The sequence below is a fragment of the Artemia sp. Qi Xiang Cuo genome, chromosome 15, assembly GCF_049724085.1.
Source record: "Artemia sp. Qi Xiang Cuo chromosome 15, ASM4972408v1, whole genome shotgun sequence".
NCBI classification, from domain to species: domain Eukaryota; kingdom Metazoa; phylum Arthropoda; class Branchiopoda; order Anostraca; family Artemiidae; genus Artemia; species Artemia sp. Qi Xiang Cuo.
This window is the reverse complement of record NC_142808.1, coordinates 24,851,716-24,870,750: the sequence shown is the minus strand read 5'-3', so window position 1 is coordinate 24,870,750 and position 19,035 is coordinate 24,851,716. Positions and strand designations below refer to the sequence as shown.

The 19,035-nt window shown below is 34.5% G+C and overlaps 1 long non-coding RNA gene across 5 annotated transcripts in view; it reads left to right on the top strand.

The window, feature by feature from the left end:
- LOC148943482 (uncharacterized) overlaps positions 1-19,035 on the top strand; it is a 160,209-nt gene that overhangs the window by 116,259 nt on the left and 24,915 nt on the right. The window contains exon 1 of one of the 5 annotated variants that reach the window (XR_016142975.1): positions 15,429-15,488. The exons of the other annotated variants lie outside the window; for them this stretch is intronic. This is a non-coding gene — a long non-coding RNA (uncharacterized LOC148943482). Of the gene's footprint in view, positions 1-15,428; positions 15,489-19,035 lie in introns of those variants that run through there. 5 annotated transcript variants of the gene reach the window in all.

Sequence of the window (19,035 nt, the reverse complement as noted above, 5' to 3'; positions counted from 1 at the left end):
CAGTAGTGTTTGGTTGTGGTTTACCTTGTCACAGTTACATTTTCTTGATTTTTCAAAGTTCATTTTGAATTTCTTTCATTGAAATGAAAGAGTTGGAATATTTCAGTAGTGTTTGTTTGTGGTTTACCTTGTAACAGTTACATATTATTGATTTTTCAAAGTTCAATTTGAATTTCTATCGTTGAAATGCAAGAGTTTGAATATTTCAATAGTGTTTGCTTGTGGTTTACCTTGTCACAGTTACATTTTCTTGATTTTTTAATGTTCATTTCGAATTTCTATCTTTGAAATGAACGAGTTGGAATATTTCAGTAGTGTTTGGTTGTGGTTTACCTTGTCACAGTTACATTTTCTTGATTTTTCAAAGTTCATTTTGAATTTCTTTCGTTGAAATGCAAGAGTTGGAATATTTCAGTAGTGTTGGGTTATGGATTACCTTGTCACATTTACTTTTTCATGAATTTTAATAGATCATTGTTATTTTCTTTAATTGTTTTGCATGTGTTGGAATTTTTCTGTAGTGTGGGGTTGTGGTTTACATTGTCACAGTTACATTTTCTTGATTTTTCAAAGTTAATTTTGAATTTCTTTCATTGAAATGCAACAGTTGGAATATTTCAGTAGTGTTTGATTGTGGTTTACCTTGTCACAGCTACATTTTCTTGATTTTTCAAAGTTCATTTTGAATTTCTTTTTTTGAAATGCAAGATTTGGAATATTTCAGTAGTGTTTGGTTGTGGTTTACCTTGTCACAGTTACATTTTCTTGATTTTTCAAAGTTCATTTTGAATTTCTTTCGTTGAAATGCAAGAGTTGGAATATTTCAGTAGTGTTTGGTTGTGGTTTACCTTGTCACAGTTACATTGTCTTGATTTTTCAAAGTTCATTCTGAATTTCTTTCGTTGAAATGCAAGAGTTGGAATATTTCAGTAGTGTTTGGTTGTGGTTTACCTTGTCACAGTTTCATTTTCTTGATTTTTCAAAGTTCATTTTGAAGTTCTTCCTTTGAAATGCATTAGTTGGAATATTTCAGTGGCGTGTTGTTGTGGTTTACCATGTCAAAGGTACATTCTATTGATTTTTCAAAGTTCATTTTGAATTTTATTCTTTGAAATTAACGATTTGTAATATTTCTTTAGAGGATGGTTATGGATTAAATATTAACAGATACTTATTAAGTATTTTTATTTTTTAATAATGTATTTATTAATTTTAATTGAAAGAGTTGGAATATTTCAGTAGTGTTTGGTTGTGGTTTAAATTGTCACAGTTACATTTTATTGATTTTTCAAAGTTCTTTTTAATTTATTTAGTTTAAATGCAATATTTTGAATATTTAAGTAGTGTGTGGTTGTGGTCTACCTTGTCACACTTACATTGTCTTGATTTTTCAAAGTTCATTCTGAATTTCTTTCGTTGAAATGCAAGAGTTGCAATATTTCAGTAGTGTTTGTTTTTGGTTTACCTTGTCACAGTTACATTTTCTTGATTTTTCAAAGTTCATTTTGAATTTCTTTCGTTGAAATGCAAGAGTTGGAATATTTCAGTAGTGTTTGGTTACGGTTTACCTTGTCAAAGCTACATTTTCTTGATTTTTTAAAGTTATTTTTGTATTTCTTTCGTTGAAATGTAAGAGTTGGAATATTTCAGTAGTGTTTGGTTATGGTTTACCTTTTCACAGTTACATTTTGTTGATATTTATAAGTTCATTTTGAATTTTTTTCATTGAATGGCATGAGTGGTATTTTTTAAGCTTTGTTTGGTTGTTTTGTACGTTGTCAATTGTCCTTTTACTTTAATTTTCAATTTTCATTTGAATTTCTTTCTTTGAAACTCAAGATTTGTAAAATTTAGCTATTGCTTTGGTATGATTTAACTTGTCACAGTTACATTTTCTTGATTGTGCAAAGTTCATTTTGAATTTCTTTCGTTGAAATGCAAGAGTTGGAATATTTCAGTAGTGTTTGGTTGTGGTTTACCTTGTCACAGTTACATTTTCTTGATTGTTCAAAGTTCATTTTGAATTTCTTTCATTGAAATGCAGGAGTTGGAAAATTTCAGTAGTGTTTGGTTGCGGTTTACCTTGTCACAGTTACATTTTCTTGATTTTTCAACGTTCATTTTGATTTTCTTTCATTGAAATGCAAGAGTTGGAATATTTCAGTAGTGTTTGGTTGTGGTTTACCTTGTCACAGTTACATTTTCTTGATTTTTCAACGTTCATTTGATTTTCTTTCATTGAAATGCTAGAGTTGGAATATTTCAGTAGTGTTTGTTTGTGGTTTACCTCGTCACAGTTACATTTTCTTTATTTTTCAAAGTTAATTTGAATTTATTTATTTTAAATTCAATATTTTGAATATTTAAGATGTGTTTTGTTGTGGTTAAACATGTCACAACTACATTTTCTTGATTTTTAAAAGTTTATTTTTAATTTAATTCGTTCAAATGAAAGAGTTGGAATATTTTTTTAGTGTTTGGTTGTGGTTTACCTTGTCATAGTTAAATTTTCTTGATTTCTCAAAGTTCATTTTGAATTTCTTTCGTTGAAATGCAAGACTTGTAATATTTCAGTAGTGTTTGGTAGTGGTTTACCTTGTCACAGTTACCTTTTCTTGATTTTTCAAAGTTCATTTTGAATTTCTTTCGTTGAAATGCAAGAGTTGGAATATTTCAGCAGTGTTTGATTGTGGTTTACCTTGTCACAGTTACATTTCCTTGATATTTAAAAGACAATTTTTAATTTATATAGTTGACATTAAAGAGTTTGTCAATTTAACTATTTAATTTTTGTTTTTTTCATTTACAACGATTCAGATTATTTATTTTTACAATTTATTTTCTTATTTAATTCTTTTTAATGAAATAGATTTACTATTTGAGTATCTTTTGTTTGTGCTTTAACTTGTAACAGTTACATTTTCGTGATTTTTCAAAGTTCATTTTGAATTTCCTTCGTTGAAATGCAAGAGTTGGAATATTTCAGTCGTGTTTGAGTGTGGTTTAACTTGGCATGATTAGGTTAGGTTAGGTTAGATTAAGATAGGTTAAGTTAAGTTAGGTTAGGCTAGGGTAGCCTACGTACGCGCGCGGACGTAGGCTAACCTAGCCTAACCTAACTTAACCTAACCTAACTGATTCTTGGGTCAGTGCTGAAGATATTGACAATGCCCAATGATTTCTATGTGACTTTCATGTCCAATGTTTCTGAACCTCTCTACAAGGATTTGAATAGAACAATTGATTTTTGGACGAAACTCTCCCCCACCATCAAATTCGACGGAAAGTATGAAGTGGCTCTTGTCGACTGTATTCTCAAAAATACCTATGACATCCTGAGAAAGGATCGTAAATATGATATAAAAATTAGACCCTATGATTGGCCGCCACCATCCTCAAGTGATCAAAAACAAATTCAAAAAATCAATTGGGTGGATTATCCATACATTGAATTACCCTACGAGGATCTCACCTGTATGAACGATTTATGTCGTTCTATTAATAAAAGAATTTCCGCTCGTAAAAAAGGAGCTTTTCATTTCAAATATTCAAAGGAGGAGGGCAAGATCTACATTAGTTCACCTATTGCCAATGAAAAGGTTATTCTCAATGATAATCTAAAGGATGTTCTTGGCTTTAAGCTCAATATAATCAAGGGTAAAAGTGCCGGAAACACTAATTTCATTTTTGCTGACTACCCGCCTGCCTTCTCCGCGGACACTTGTATATTTCTCTACGCTTCATTTATGGAAACATCTCGGGATGGTAATTCAAATGTTCCCCTCCTACGAGTTCTTGAACGAAAAACCAATCAAGAACATATTCATCACTACAATATAAAGCATCTTCAGTATATTCCCGTAAGCACTTCCTATTTGGAACTCTTGTCAGTTAACACTAAGAACCGAATTGGGTGATCCCATAGCAATTTCAAAAGGTTTGGCTGTGATTACATGCCATTTTCGACCCATCGTTCAAAAGCAAGATGTCTAATAAAAAAGTGGCATTCCCTTGTCCTGATATTGACTGCTATGTTAATACTCTTGGCCCAAGACAACTGGGCAATGGAATGGACTAATAAAAAAGACGCTCGTCAATGTCTGGCTATGGTCTTGGCAGTTGGTTTGCTAAGCTCCTTCGCTCTTCACTATCTCTTGCTAGAATTTATATTGTACAAGCTGCGAAAGATTTTGCGTTCTAGGAACACATTTGGGGTTGTAGCAATGATTATTAAAAAATTGCTACGGAAAATCTCAGGTCAAATGCGCAAACCCTTGGTGAACAATTAAAACAGAAGAGAAATGGTTTAAAAATGCCGAGAAACAGCGCATCCCTAATCAGTCTCCACTCAGGTCGGAAACGAAAGACATGATCACTCTTGTCAAAGAAAAGAAGGAAAAAGCCGACACGTGCTGTAAACAGAAGAAGAAGTCCCAGGAAGAAAATTGTTAGATCAAAACTAGATTTCTTCTCCTAAAATGTCCTACCTACCGCATAAGGATTCTCAACCTTCAATCACCGCCTCATTGAATCTATTCAATGCTGAAAATGTTGATGTGAGTGTCAAGCATGGATACTATGAGCAATTTTATCCACAACAAACACTCTCCGATAATATCCAATTACAAATTTATTACAATTAAGACTACTTTATGGACATGTCTTCAACATTTATAGATTTACGAATGAAAGTCCGGAAATCTGAAAATACAATGCCAATTCGGGGCGATGGAATATCCTATGAAAATTATATATTACATAATTTATTTCGTCAAATTAGTGTCTACATCAATGGTACACTGGTGAGCGCAAGCAACAATCTATCAAATTATACAAGCTATATGCAATTCATGCTGATGACACCCAAGTCATACAAGGAATTGAGAGGTATCTCCAATGGATATGAATATATTACTAATACTGATAGTACAGATGCACTTAAAAATGCTACAACTAGTGAAATACATCTAGTTGGAAAAATATATCTTGACATATTTAATATACCCCAATGGCTGCCGCCCAATGTTAAAGTGGATATTAACTAACGCTTGAACCCTCCAATTTCATATTGAGAAAAGAACTTGCTGTCAATCCGGATGTAAGTCTCTCCCTCACCTCAGCAATACTTCATGTACGCAAACAACAGGTCATGAGTTCTGTTTCTTTGGCCGTGGAAAAACTGAGAGCCAATGGCAACGATATTAAACTACTTGTTCCTCATACAATCACCAATCAACGTCATATTGCAATGGGCTCACGCACCTTCACCGATTCATCCTTTATCAATGATGAAATTCCGTCAAAACTTGCTTTGGCATTTGTAAAAAGCGCCAGTGCAATAGGATCATGGACTGAATGCCCACATAAATTCGAGATGTTTGGACTTTCATCTCTTGTGTGAAAAGTAAACGGCATCCCACTCTACAATCTATCTTTTGATAGATCCTATAGAACATTGTACGAGTTGACCATGCAAACCCTAGATCATGACGCACAACTATTTGAAAATGGTATAACCGAAGATATGTTTGCTAAAACACATGGTATCATTGTACTGGATTTGTCAGGTACACAGGATATGAGTACAGTAGGTACGGGGACTGGGGGTTTATAGTGTACATTTGTTGACCCATTGGCTGAGAGTATTGCACTAATCTCACTAAACCAATATGAAACCTATTGGGAAATCGCCCCCAAAGGCAGTGTTCTACTAGAATTAGCACCCTGAACTCCAGTCAAATAATCAATGTATTTAATATGGACCCATACATGTCCAAATACAAATCCTATTGTCTGCCCTCGGACTTTCTTGGAAAAATTCAAAGTGTCAACAATACCTTGATTATTGTTAATAGCAGTCCGTCGACTGTGCTGACGGGTCATTGGCTGTGCATCTTTCAAACAATGAAGACGATTGAATTTTTTGATCCTCTTGGTCTACCCTATACATTCTACACACCCCACATCAGCATCTATATTGAGAGCAGTGGGACAACTATTATTCAAAATCGGAAGAGGGTGCAGGATCTAAAAACTAAAAGCTGTGGCTTCCATGCACTACCATATTTTGTGTTCCGATGTCGTGGCTACACTTACAAGCAGTTTCTCCACATTTATGTTGACAATCCCCGTCTGAACGACTTTCTAGTGGAAAATATCCTCTCAGACCTATATAGTATTGATTTCAGTGCCCTAAGAGTAAAAGTGCTTAAAAAATGTTTGTGAATTTGTTTATTAATAAAATGCATATATATACAACAATGTATTTAAATCTTCACTTTAGATTTCTTCATCTTCTATGTATAGGCAACTGTCGTGAACCACTAATGCTGGTAAATCATTTGAATTCACTTTATATTTATCTTGATTGACTGCAAAGTCAGGGTCACATTTTCTACAGTACAATGTAACTTCAATCTTGTCATATCTCTTTGTATAGTCAATGCTACTATTTGCATTCATATTATGAAATTCACGAGTTTCAATCTGTCTATTTGAAGCAATATCACCTACAATGTTTTCAAATGGTGAATCAAACTCGGTAACTGCTAAATAAAAATCACTTGGTTTATAGTCATAGTAGGCAGTGTCATCACAACGATGACGTAGTAACCAAATTGTATTGTTAACCTAACAGTTGAATCGTAAACCGGATTCCTCTTCCCAGAATAATTTAAATCTACGACGATACCAATCTCGTAGAAATAAACTAAAATCACGTTTAGGATTCTTTCCAATCATAGCGGGGTAAGTATTCTCCCACTGATCACATTTATGATAGTGACAATTGGAGCACAGGTGCCCTCTATGGTGAAGGTCACACACCTCCTCAAGACGTGAATTACATCCTTTAATTTGTACTGCATAGCCTCTATGTAATTTACATGGATTACATAATTTACACTTTTCACTATAGTCATCAATAATTGTACAATTCTCACACTGAGTCCAACTGCCAAGAGTGTACAAGCACAATGGACATATATAGAACATTTTTCGGTTTCCGATGTCAACTCACTCACAGCTAAAACGAAACTGAGCGTCCTCGCTCGATAAATTCAATGAGAGGGAAATGGGGGAGAGGAGTAACTCTGTGACGTTACCTCTTTCGAATGACGGGGGGGGGGCATATACATTGAATCCATTGGTAATGTTTTCAAAAGTATATCCACAATATGATTCTGCTTTGTTCCAATTAATATATCAATAAATTGAGTATAAGCATTTGAATCACATTTTAAAAGTTTCATACAATAGTTCAATGGTGGAGAATCACTCCTCATTATATTGTCAAGTGTTCCCTGACAAGAGAATATTCTGTGTTGAAGAGATAACTCGAGAAAATCGTCATCCAAAATCAAATGTTTTTCCATAAACACTAGATTTGATCTAATTCTCTCTTTCTCAAATTTATTCATTTTTCAGACCTTTCACTCCGACTGCTGACTCTAGACTGACCAGAAAAGAAAGGGAACATTTTCGTTTTCGAAACAATTTTATTCAATAATTACAACAACATCAATAATACAGAGCATGTACAATTAGCGATAGAGTTTATTGTCTTCGATATGTTTCACTAATGCACTTAAAGCACATTGAAGTCTATTCACATGTGCTATATCAACTTTTGCGGCGAAACATAATTGATCTTCCATTTTAAATTTTCTCAAGGATTATCTTGCTTATACTGCAACCCATTCCAGACGAAGCCACAATCCTTTTGCAATTTCCACAGCAAGGTTTGATGCTCTTGTATTATTATCATCAACTTCACTATCAACTTCTAAGTGGGTAAACATTCCACTCGCCATCAACACAAATATATATCCAAATGAGTAAAGTCAAAACTGTTCTTCTCACTCCTTTAAATTCTATTCACAGACTAATAAAACTATAACAAAAATCCTTTCTTTATATTCACTCCGCCGCTACTATGTAAACAAGCCCTCTGATTGGCTGAGAAGGATACACGTGATCTAACTGTTTCCGGGAAACTCATAACATTTACATAGAGCAACAACATGAAGCAAGTGTCATTGACCTGCTCCCATTAGACTCAATAATCCATTAAAGTGAGAAAGTCCCTGTTTTTCCATTCTCACTGACAAAAACCATAAAAACAGACATAAATTTGACAAAATTCCTGTTTTTTCAAATTCTCACTGACAAAACCATAAATCATCCATTACTATCCGTAAAAAACATAAAATAACTCGACCAACACAAATAATCCTACAAGAAACATCCATAAATGTGAGAAAATTCCTGTTTTTCCAATGGAGAAAATTCCTGTTTTTTCATTCTCAGTGAGAAAAATATAAGCCACGTGGGGCTGTCACGTGTTGGACCCCCCCCCCCCCCTTCTACTCTAATGCTACGTCGAGTGAAAGAATAGTTGAATTTGGTGTGCCCCAGGGTTCTATTTTAGGCTCTCTTTTATTCGTAGTATTTATCAATGACTTAAGCTTTTTGTAAAGAGTTTTATAAATAATACTCGAGGCTTATATGCTATCTCCAAGGTTATTCCTCCCAGTGTTACTGATGATACCCACTTTGATGTAGCAGCAAAGACTTCAGCTCATTTAGCCTAATAGAAATAATGAAAAAGGGTATGTTATGCGTCGATATGAGGATGAGAGTAAGTAAATTTCTGTTAAATCATAATAAATTAGGCTTTATGATGTAAAGTAGGTCTTCTAATTATTACCTTTGGATTACTGACATACACACAGATAATTATATAGTCAAGCGTACCAAAAATATGAGATATCTTCGTGTTATTGCTGATGAACCCCTTAGTTTTAAAAATCATATATCTTTATTTGTAGTGAAATTGCATGGAATGTTGGAATGATAAGAAAGTTAAAGAATTTATTCCCGAATTATTTAATGAAACTAATGTTTTTCTCTTTAGTCCACCTGTATTTGGTATATTGTGTAAGTATATAGTCTAGTAAGTTTTCAGTTCACTTGAAGCAACCGCGAGTGATGCAGAACATGGTACTCCAAATATTGACTGGATTTAATAAAGGAACATCAGTTAGATCTCAATATATACAGTTAAATGCTATCCTTCTGTCAGGTCTAGGAAGACTTTATCATTCATTATTCATTTATAAGCAATAAGTATTATTACTTATAAATATCAGTCTATATATATATATATATATATATATATATATATATATATATATATATATATATATATATATATATATATATATATATATATATATATATATATATATATATATATATATATATATATATATATATATATATATATATATATATATATATATATATATATATATATATATATATATATATATATATATATATATATATATATATATATATATAGTCGTTAGTAGTTGTAGTAATAGTAGAAGGCTATATGTCTAAATAGCGACGAAGACCACACTGCCTTTCCATCATTAACAATAAGCAGAACAACAGGAAATTTTTATACAAGACAGTGGAACGCAACTTTAAATGAATATTTAGACCCTATATCCAAAGGCCGTCCTCATCAAAACAGACTAAGGGCATAAAAACACTATGAAAGAAACTTACATTAAAATTCAATCGTTAAAACTGAAATGTTTTTTTTTAATGTTTTAAAACAGCCCTAATATCATTACTTCAAGGAAGTTCAACCAGGACTGGTACTCCAAACGAAGTGGACAGAGAACAATTCATTCAGATGGAATTAAAATACTTACAGACAAGCTAATCTTTTTAAAGCTCAGCCTAGATGGTCTATTCGTAATAGGTTGAGTGGAAAAATTTACTGGTTATTTAATACAATTAGTGAAATGATTTTTAATTAAATTTGTGTATAGGGCATTAAGCGAATATTCCCCCAAATCTCTATTTAAAGAAATATTACTATTTATTTAGATTTTAATTTCAATTGCCTCTCGAACAACCTGTTTTATGCCTAAATCATTGCTAATAAGGCAAGTTTCTTCAAAAAGCATTTTATGACTAGGGTTATCATATATGTGACTGCTTAAAGCAGAATCAAAGGAAATATTTGTACTATTAGAATTTAAGGCTTTAGTTATGTCATCTTTGTGTTGTTGCAGGCGTTTTTCTAAATTTTGATGGGTTCTACCAACATAAAAATGGCCACAGTCACATGGTATTTGATAAACCCCTCTCTGGCGAGTAACTGGTGTTATATCTTTACCAGAATTTAAGAAAATTTATGATTTTAAAATTATTTGTAAATACGACATTTACAAATAATTTTAAAATCATGAATTAAGTTGGAAAGTAATTCACAATTTTATTGGAAAACTGGGAACCATTAAGGTCTCATTTTTCCAAAAACGCTCGCCATAGCTTTAAAATTCAATGATTTCACACAATTTTTCTTCACTTGACAGCAACATCATATCATTGAGCCTTTTAACGCCCATTCTTGATCTTAAATAGGCTCTAATCAGGCTTAATTTAGAAAAGAATCTCATTACAAGCCGTTGTGATAGGCAGAGTAATGAAGATCGGTATAACTATCAAAACTTCAGAATATGGTATCAACAGTGCCTTCACAATATTGTGAAGTTCTAAGAGATCTTTCGGTCTATTCCCTAAAAATTCGATATTTCTTCTCGCAAGATTTTTTGGCCAGTCAAACAGGGTTGTGTCAATGCAAACTTCTTTGTGATGTGCTGCCACACAAGCTAGTCAGCTCGTATTGATAAAGTGCGGTCGATCCTGATCTACTGCTGAGATTGACTCTAACAGTGAAAGAGCATTCGTGAAGCTGCTTTCAAACTCATAGCACAATCTGTCTATCACAAGAAAATAATCCCTTCTGAAAGCATCCTTAGTTGATTCTTTCACTTCAGCATAGTCACTTTTCCCAAAGTTGACGTGGTTACAAAATCAGGTAAGCTGGAAGCTACTTACTGTGCACGCTTTGGTCTTTTTCATGAGGAACCAGAATTCTGAAAATTTTGCAAAAGGTCTTCTAAGAGGCCACACCCACTAGAAAATTCTTTTGCTTTATGAAACATTACATCAAAAGCTTTGTTTTACATGGCAATAATTTTATCTCGCGTAGATGCAGTAAGACCTGTAGCTCTAGAGAAAACTAGGTCTACCACCTACAGCTGCTCAAACAAAGACATTGTGGCATTAAAAAAAAATCCGCTTGATGGAGTGTAAATATGAATTCAAATGTCTGAAGACTGATTTCGAGTCCGTGGGCCTGAGCCCACGTCTGAAGAATGTTTTGGTAATTGATGAAAAAATCAAGATACAGCTCTATGTATTCAGAACTCTGTTCACCAATATATGTCAGCATACCAATCTTGTTATGATTTCTCCAACTGATGAACAGTTATGCCAGCAGCTTTCTGAGCATTAACAAACAGTTGGTAGTGTATATTGCTATTCGCGATTAAACAATACAGCTATTGAAGAATGGAGGAGAGAGATGCTACTCGTCTCAAGTTCTAAATACAAGCGAACAACACATGGTTGAGTTTATGAGCACGACGGTGAAAGTAAATTGACATGCGGCGCAGCAGCTTTAATACAAGCTTGCATACCTGAAGTGGCTGCTCATGACACTGGCTTGATATTTTCATAGAAAAATCGAAAAAACAACAAATTTGATTTCTTAAAGTTATAAAAGTGAAAACATTTAAAAAAAATTCAGTAAAGCACATATTATATTCTTGCATATAGAAAGCATGGGGTTTAGAATCCTACTCATATTAATTTCTGATCGTTTTGAGTTTGACTCAGTTTTTTATTTTAATTTCTGTTTGTTTTGAGTTTCTTTTATTTATTTATACTGATTTCTGGTAGTTGTATGCTTGGTAATTATTTCCTTCTATTTATGTTCATTTTTGATTTAATGGAGGTCTTTACTTTTTTGCGAAAAAATTATTTTGTGGAAAAAGTTTTTTTTAATTAATTTCTGTTCGTTTTATATTGACATAGTCTTTTTGAGGGAGAAAGACTGAGCATCTTCTAAAGATAAACAACCGTCCCTCCATAAAAACCTTATATACCCCCTGTGGGCCCTGGGCATAACTTACAACCCTTGATCCAATCTTTAGGGTTTGTTTCAACCCCAATGCCTTGTTGTATGATATTTAGACTATTTTGAATAGAATGGCTATCTCAAAATTTCTATGAAATACATTTCGGGACAATATGACGTGTGTGTGGGGGAAGGGAGGGGAGGAGGGAATCTGCCCTCCGATCACTTTGACTCTTAAAAAGAGCACTAGAGCGTCTGGTTACCAATCCAATGAGCTCCCTCCGAAGTTTATATGACCACGCCTTCTATAAAAACCTTAAATGTCCCCAGGGCATAACTTACAACCCTCGCCCTGAGGGCTGGGGAGATTTTATCATCAAAAACATAATTTCTTGACCTTTCTGATACGCTGAACAAAATCGTTATCTCAAAATTTCGATTGTAAATGTTTGGGTAAATTATGGGCATGGGGGGGGGCATTTGCCCTCTGATCACCTTTGACTAATAAAAAAGGCACTAGTCCTCTCAAATTCCAATCGAATGAGCCCTGTTTGAAGCTTCTACGACAAAACCTTCTATAATAACCTTATGTGCCCCAGGGGCATAACTTAGAACCCATGTCCTGGTGGCTATGCGAGGAGGGTTGTCATCCTCAAAGACACAATTTCCAGACCTTTCAACTACGTTGAAAAAAATGTCCATATCAAAATGTTGATTGAAAATATTTGGAAAAAATGATGAGCATGGGGGAGAGGTGGTAATTCTCACTCCAATTACTTTCAACTATTAAAAAAGACAATAGTTTCTGAATTTCCAATCCAATAACCTCTTTTTGAAGTTTTTACGACAGCGCTTTCTATAAAAACATTGCATGCCCCATGGCATAACCTACAATCTTAGCCCTGAGGGCTGTGGGGGTGGGTGAGTTGTCATACTCAAAAACATAATTTCCGGACCCTTCAACTACGTTCAACAAAATGGCTATATCAAAATGTTGATCGGAAGTGTTTGGGGAAATAATGGGTGGGGGGATTCGCCCTTTGATCGCTTTTTTGACTATTAATAAGAGCACTAGCCATCTCAATTCCCGATTGAATGAGCTCTTTCTGAAGTTTCTACGACAATGTATTCTATAAAAACCTTATATAACCACAGGGTATAACTTACAATCTTAGCCCTGTGGGCTGGGGTGGGGGGGGGGGTGTCATACTGAAAAACATAATTTCCAGGCCCTTCAACTACATTCAACAAAATGCCTATATCAAAATGTTGATCGGAGGTGTTTGGGGAAATAATGGGCGTGGGGGGGGGGCATTCGCCCTCCAATCGCTTTTGCCTATTAAGAAGGGCACTAGCCCTCTCAATTCCCAATTGAATGAGCCCTTTTTGAAGTTTCTACGACAATGCTTACTATAAAAACCTTATATGCCCCCAGGGCATAACCTACAACCTTTGCCCTGGGGGCTGCGGGGGGTTTGTCATCCTCAAAGACATAATTTCTGGGCCTTTGAACTGCGTTGAAGAAAATGGCTATTTCAAAATTTTGAATGAATGTGTTCAGGAAAATGGTGGGCATGACAGGGGGTTACTTGACAGTTGACAGTTGGGCATGACAGTTGCCCTCCAATCACTTTCGACTATTAAAAATGTCACTAGCCCTTTGAAATTCGAATTAAATGAGCCCTTTTTGAAGTTTCTACGACAACGCTTTCAATAAAAACCTCACATGCCCCCAGGGCATAAATTACAACCCTTGCCCTGAAGGCTGGGGGGGGTTTCCTCCTCAAAGACAAAATTTCTAGATCCATCAACTACGTTGAACAAAATCGCTATCTCAAAATTTTGATTGGATTTTGCTGATGAAATGGTAGGCGTGGAAGGAGTGTTAGTTGCTTTCTAATCACTTTCGACTTTTAAAAAGGGCACAAGCCCTTCCAATTTCCAATCGAATGAATCCTTTTCCAAGGTTCCTACGACAACTCCTTCGATATGAAGTGACCTGGTCTAAAACAAACCAAAAAATGAAATAATAAGAAATAAATAAATAATATATTATGCCAACATCGTTCTTTACTTAGGCAGTGCTATTGCGCTGCCTATGATATTTTTTCTTATCTTTCCTGAAATCATAGGGTAATAACTGTTCTGAAATTCTCACTTTGATTGTCTCAAAATTCAAGAAGCTAAATTTCAAGACAATTCAATGCAATTCAGAACAGATTCAAGAACACACTCAAAGAAATAAAAAGTACATAATACATATTCATAGAGGGGATCACTGCCCCAGAATCGTATAACCGACACGTATAATTCTGTTACTGATCCTGGGTTGCCTTGTTTCACTGTAATGAAAGTGGGGCACCGTGGCTTTTACAATAAGAAAAAAAAAATGTGTCATGAAATAGGAATAATAAATAAATATGTTTGGGAATCTAGCTCACAATAGATTGTTGTGAAGTACAGCTCTATTAGAAACGGATTTATTTTAATTGAAAACACAAATTTTTCACACTCACGATCAAATCAATATAATTGTGACTACTGATTTGGGGTCCCTCCTAAAATCAGAAGGGGAATGTTGCCCCAGCCAGCCCCTCCAAAATGACGCCCCTGATTTAAGTTAGTATTTTGTATCCAAAATTCAGTCAGGGACTGAGGCTAAACTGTTTATCTTCGTTTCTACGCAGCAGATTTGCAACGGCCCGTTTGGTTGTTTCATAGTTTGGCCCGTTATGCAACGGGCCAAACTATGAAAACAACAACAAAGAAAGATATTGTTAGGGCTATACATGGGCCCATCAGGGTGGAGGGTTTACTGTCAGGATAACATCTATTATTCTGAAAAAGAGCATAAAATAATGAATACAATGGAGCTAGTTTTGTTTTATTAAGATATTTCCTTCCGGAGAGCCGCTACTCTCCACCTTTACCTAATTTGATAACCAATTTTCATTACCAGCGAAAATATCAGTTGATTTAATACCCTTAGAAGTCCCATTTAGCCTATCAAGGGACGGGTTCAATTAACATTTAGTTTGCCAAGGAATTTGACTAGCATATCAGTAAAAACATGTCAACATGACCGGTAGAATATTAAATATATTCGTGGCTCCATGCCAAAATCTAATGTCTCTATACAGTGATTGAGCAAGTTAGCTTTCATTTTACGTGGGCTAAACAGAAGAAATATTTGACGGTGTCAAATTTATGGTATTTTTTTGGAAATATCACTCTTTATCAGGTGTCGGGAAAAGTCGTATCTTACCGTCTATTGGCTGTGTGATGAAAAATAATGTGAATTAGGCGCGGCTAGTTGATGTTGTCCAATAGGATGCCTTCTTAACATATCTTTTTTCTTATTTATATGAATTGCATGGCATATTTTAGACAAAGTAACTTTTATTAGAGATTAATATTTTTTAGAAATTCAAAGAAATACAGAACAACTGAATTGACGGAAGTGAACACTTTGGAAACTAAGGTGGTATGTAGATACAGTACTAACTTAAATTGCGATAAGATATGAGTCTATACTTGGCCTACTATGTTCATAAGGACCCTTGAAGTTGAACTAATCTCTTAATCTTCACTATCAACAGTTTTGAGACGTGTTGTGGAGATCTAATATATTAGATTTAATGCTTAAATGAATATAAAGCATGGAAAACGTTACTCTTTACGGAACTTCCATATTATATGGTACACACTCGAGAAGTGGAGTTTTGTGAATGCTAATGAAATAAAACAAAATATGATGAATATACAATACTTTAGTAACAAAATTATGAAAACTACAACAGGTTGCACAGAACACAGTAGCCTATATTAAATACCTAACCCAACCAAAATACCAGCTAAATATTTAATTGAAACATTGCCACAATGTAGTTTCCCTCCAAGCCGAAGCTAATTGTCTGGTATAAAGACCATGGAAACCGGTTATTGTCTCATCTTCGCGATCCAAATTTTCGAGTGTGTCCCATATGATACGGAAGTACCCTCTTTACTTCTAGCATGATATGCTAAGCAGGACCACTTTTTTAACGAGGGTGATATTGTATACGACAAGTAGGCTATCATAATGAAAGAAAGTACGTGCAACATTTGATAACATCAACTTTCAGATAATAAAGTAAGCATCGGCCTATTAACAACATATATTTAATTGACCATGAATGATTAAATAATCTAAAATTATTAAGAATTAATAGCAATTACTAAAAACAAGAAATAAAATAATAAAGGAAAGTAAAATTTTCTATATCATAGCTATCGCAGTAGCAGTGACCTAATAAACAACGGTCGTAGTCACTTTGTCAAAGTCAAAGTTTTAGTGCCCTTTGTAAAGACTGAAACTTATCAAATGCTAGCCGGACATCTTTCTAGCGCCTGAGTTAACAACATTACTAAAAACAAGAAATAAATAATAAAGGAAAATAAAAATTTTCTACATCATAGCTATCGCAGTAGCATTGACCTAATAAACAACGGTCGTAGTCACTTTATCAAAGTCAAAGATTTAGTGCCCTTTGTAAAGACTGAAGCTTATCAAAGACTAGCCCGACATCTTTCTAGCGCCTGAGTTAACAACCTCTTAACACCTCCACCCGCTTAACACCCTCATGGTTCCATAAATTTCATGATGTAAGCATTAATCAAAATGGTTAATAGGACTAAAATATCAACATCACTCCGGGCAAAATCAAAGTGATACAAGGGTTTTGAGTCTGTAAGGCTGCTGAGCAGCCAGATTGAGATCTATTGAACCCTCTCCAATTCCTTCCAGCCCAAATTTGCAAATAGCTGCATAGTATAGTCTACCTTTTTTAACGTACGGAAACTTGTGGATTACTTTAAAGAATGGACACAATATTAATCATTAGAAACCGTAAGAAACGATGCTTATCAAAATGCGCTGAGTGTACTTTTCATAAATGTTCTTCAATTTTACGGACAAATGGTAGGCTATTAAAAGTTTCTGGCTTAGCTATAAACAATTTTTTCTATATTTTTCAATTTTTCAAAAAACAATTTTTTCAATATTGAAATAATTAAATATTCTACCTTTTAGTGCCCTTTGTAAAGGCTGAAACGTATCAAAGGCTAGCCCGACATCTTTCTAACGCCTGAATTGAAAACCTCTTAACACCTCCACCCACTTCACACCCTTATGGTCCCATATAGTTCATGATGTAAGTTTTAATCAAAATGGTTAAAAGGACTAAAAAAAACAGCATCACTCCGGGAGCGCCGCAATGCGTGCAATTCCAGGGACTAGTACTTCATATTATGAAGATTTCCATGAGATTAATTAACATACAAATAGAAGATTGGCACACTACATCTTTTCAAATCAAAGTTATACAAGGGTTTTGAGTCTTTAAGGCTGCTGAGCAACCCAGATTGAGGTCTATGAACCCTCTCCAATTCCTTCCACCCCTAATTTGCAAATAGCTGCATAGTATAGTCAACCTTTTTTAACGTACGGAAACTTGTGGATCAAACAGTTCGTGGTAACGAACTGTAAGTAAGGAGCAACCCGGCTCAATGGTAACCGAAACTCTAGAAAACGGGTTTTTGATACCAATAGATATATCAAAAGAATCGGATTTCAATGCTGATTTCAAATATATAACTTTCATCAAGTTTATTGCTACCCATCAAAAGTTTCGCGCCTGAGAAAATTTGGCTGATTTTCAAAAAAAAGGGGGAAAGACCCCCTAAAAGTTATAGAACCTTAATGAAAATCACACCATCATATTTTAGCGTATCAGAGAACCCTACTATAGAGGTTTCAAGCTCCTATATACAAAAATGTGGAATTTTACATTTTTTGCCAGAATAAAGATCACGGATTAGTGTTTTTTTGTTTTTTTTTTTTTTTTTTTTTTTTTTTCATGGGTTATCGTATCGACCCAGTGGTCCTAGAATATCGTGGTAGGACTCATTCGAACGGAAATGAAAAGTTCTAGTGCCCTTTTTAAGTGACCAAAAAAACTGGATGGCACCTTGGCCCCCTTCCACACTTCTTTTTTCTCAAAGTCACCCGATCAAAATTTTGAGATATCCATTTTTTTCAGCATGTTCGAAAATATGATAAATATGTCTTTTAGGATGACTTAATCCTCCGAAGTTCCCAGAGGGAGGGCTAAAAGTTATGAACTTTACCCAATGTTAACATATAGTTTTGGTTTTTGGGAAGTATACAGAAGTTTTCAGGTGGTTTTTTTCTGGTTGTGGGAGGGAAGGGTGGGTCGGTGGTTATGTTGGAGGATCTGTTCATGAAGGAAGTTTTCATGGGGGAAGGGAAATTGCCATGAAGGGGGCGCCGGACTTGCCAGCCTTATTTATTGGTTAGTGGGAAGTATACAACCATTTTCAGGAAGGATTTTTTCTAGAGGGGGGGGGGGCTAGACGAGGGGGTTAATCTGGAGAATATTACCGTGGAGGATGTTTCTTTGGGGTAAGGGACATTTCTATGAAGGGGGCGCCGGATTTCCAAGCATTATATAAAAAACGATCAGAAATTAAATAAAAAAAACAAGTATTTTCAACTGAAATGTAAGAAGGAATATTAGAACTTAAAACGAACAGAAATTATAACGTATATGAGGGGGTTGTCCCCCAAGACAATACCTACCTCTTTAAGCAACAGATTTTTTTATTGATTTAAAAATATATATATATTCTAAATAAAATGCCGTTGTGATTAAGGGGTTTGTGAATCAAAATTTTTTTTTAACTTTTAACATAAAGAGCGTGGTATTGACTAAGGGAGAACCCCTCATATACGTAATAACATATATGTAAAAAAAAAAAACAATAAAAAAACAAGCGATACGGCTCAATAGTAATCCAAACTTTTAAAAACGGAATTTTGATGTCAATAAATGTATCCAAAGAATTTTTTTATAATGCTGATTCTAAATATATAAATTTTATTAAGTTTAGTATTACTCATCAATGGCTACGAGCCTGAGAAAATTTACTCGATCTTTTAAAGAGGGGGGAAACATCCCCTACAAGTGACA